Source organism: Oxyura jamaicensis, chromosome 1 (assembly GCF_011077185.1).
Source record: "Oxyura jamaicensis isolate SHBP4307 breed ruddy duck chromosome 1, BPBGC_Ojam_1.0, whole genome shotgun sequence".
NCBI lineage: Eukaryota > Metazoa > Chordata > Aves > Anseriformes > Anatidae > Oxyura > Oxyura jamaicensis.
The window spans coordinates 124,389,316-124,391,760 of NC_048893.1; positions in this window are offsets into that span (position 1 = coordinate 124,389,316).

Below are 2,445 nucleotides of genomic sequence, written 5' to 3' on the forward strand. Positions count from 1 at the left end.
TTTTTTTTTTTTTTTTTTTTTTTTTTTTTTTTTTTTTTTAAGCTGTCTCTGTTGTGTGCTCACAAAATCTGTGTTGATGCTGCTGCAGGAGAGCAATTTTTTGTCAGAAAACTGATTTTGGGCAAACCTGTGCTCAGAAGCACAATCTGTGTTGGTTGCTCTGTGGCCAGAAGTGATGCCGTGGGGTCAGAAAATACACAAACCATTGTGAGAAGCCGTCAATTCCTGACCCATACTGTTATTCAAATGTTTGCAGTCATCTTCAAAAAACTGCATTTACATTGGCAGGACTGAGCCAATTGAACTTTGAACTGCTTTGAACTGCAGCTGGTTGGGCTCCAGTGCTCGACCACGAGGTCTTCAAGGCACCTCCATGGGTGGGATGCAGGGGTGAGGAACTGGATCGCTTTGTGGCCACCTGCACCTTATGGACAAGTGGCATTTCCGATGGGATTGAAGACCTCCTAATGGGGCAGGTATGGCCCAGCAGGCCAAGACGAGGTCAACAGGGAGGGCAGGTGACAGCAGAGGATGAGCATGGTCCTACCAAAACCATGAAGACTGGGAGCCAAGGCAGTTGCTGCCTGTGGTGCTGGCACCTAAGCAGAAGGATGGTGGAAGGAAAGGGGTTTGGCATGAAGTGCTGCGAGGCCTAAAGGCCTGAGTCCCTTTTGTGCTCAGCAGCCAAGTAAATACCCCACTCCTGCCACTTCGCCATGATTTATGTGGCAGATCTGAGGGACAAATTGCTGCTGGGATGATGATTTATGCACTCATACGTTCTGAAGTGTATTTTGTAAGATGAAGGATATTTCAGTGCCTCAGCAGCATCCCTTTCTGGTCATCCCAGTGCAGGTACCACCTGCGTCCTGCTGGTTGGCCTTACCTCACCCCCCCAAGCCTCCACACACCTTGGCCTCCTGAGGACACACAGGTAGAGCTGAGTTCACCAGCCCCTGTGACAATTTTCCCTGTCTCTAAGTGAGGGCTAATTAGCCACGCACATTTTTTTTTTGCTAAGGCTGGCTTGTTTCTGTGTTTTAATTAGGTGAAAGAAAAGTGCAGAGCTTCTGTACTCCTTGTTTTTCTACATGTCATGTGAAAAGCAGGTTTCCATTCTGAGAGTTGCACTTTACCCACAGATTGCATGGCAGAGATGACATTTCTTTCTTTCATCCTATCCTGCTTGCTGTCTAATCTCCTGCTACATCATAGAAGCCTCTATGAAGAAAATTAACAGTATTCCAGCCAAAACCAAAGCAATATCCATCCCTTATTCCATACCACGTATGTCATGCTCAGGTTCCACACTTTCCCATACCTCCTCATTAGTCACCACCCTTTGATTAATACACAGATACCATTCCCTCAGACCACAGCTTCTATGTGTTATGGTGGCTGCTCAGGACAGGAGAGGTGGTGTGTTGTGTGGAGTTACTGGACACCAAAGCCAGCTTAGCTCAGCTCAGGTCACTCCTGAACTTGCACTGCTTCTTGTAAGGCTCATCCTCTGTTGGTCTGAGTGGTTCCTGCTATAGGACTTCCTATGAAATGCAATTCAGATCATGGGTTACAATGGTTTAAAAGCATATTCATTACAATCTCCACTCCTTGTCCTTTTGGACCAGGCCATGGTTTAACATTGAAATGAATTCCTCCTCCTGCCCCTGCTTCAGCCTGAGCTTCTCCATTTACCACAGTCCCTTGGAGGTGTACTTGCTCCAGCATGGACTTATCCATGAGCTACACGCTCTTCAGATATCTACCTACTCTTTCATGGACTTATCCATGGCCACAGACACTTTGAAGTCTACCTGTTCTGGTGTGGACTTAGTTGAACACAGCCTTTTCAGAGGCATATCTTTTGTGGCATGGACTTACGCACAGCCACAGTTACTTTGAGGTGTACCTGCTCTGGCATGGCCTTTTCCATTGGCCACAGCCCCTTCAGAGGTCCCTTCAGACACATCCTGTCTTGTGGTCTTATCTGTGGCTACAGACACGGCGAGGTATTCTGGCATGGCCTTTTCCATGGGCATGGACATTGCAAGCTGTACGTCCTGTGGCATGGACTTCTCCATAGCCATAGATGCCTCGAGGTGCACTTGCTCTGGAGTGGCCAGAGATGCTGCAGGGTGTACCTGCTCCCACGTGGGCTCATCCACAGGTCACAGTCCCTCTGACTGGAGTTCAGTCTGGAGTTCCAGGCTGTCCAACACAGCAGCACAGGAACAGCAGCGATGCCCTGGCCGTCGGCCAGCCCAGGCTCCAGGCTCATGGCCATAGCTGTTATCAAAATGTTCCCAGGCATAGCAAAGCGAGGTGATAAGGAGTAGAGCAAATGGCAAAAGCAAAAGCAGCCATTAACCAACACTGGACTCCAACATACAGTAAGGTAGGCAAGCCTTGTGACAAGCACAGGAGCCTGCCAATTAGCAGCTAAAC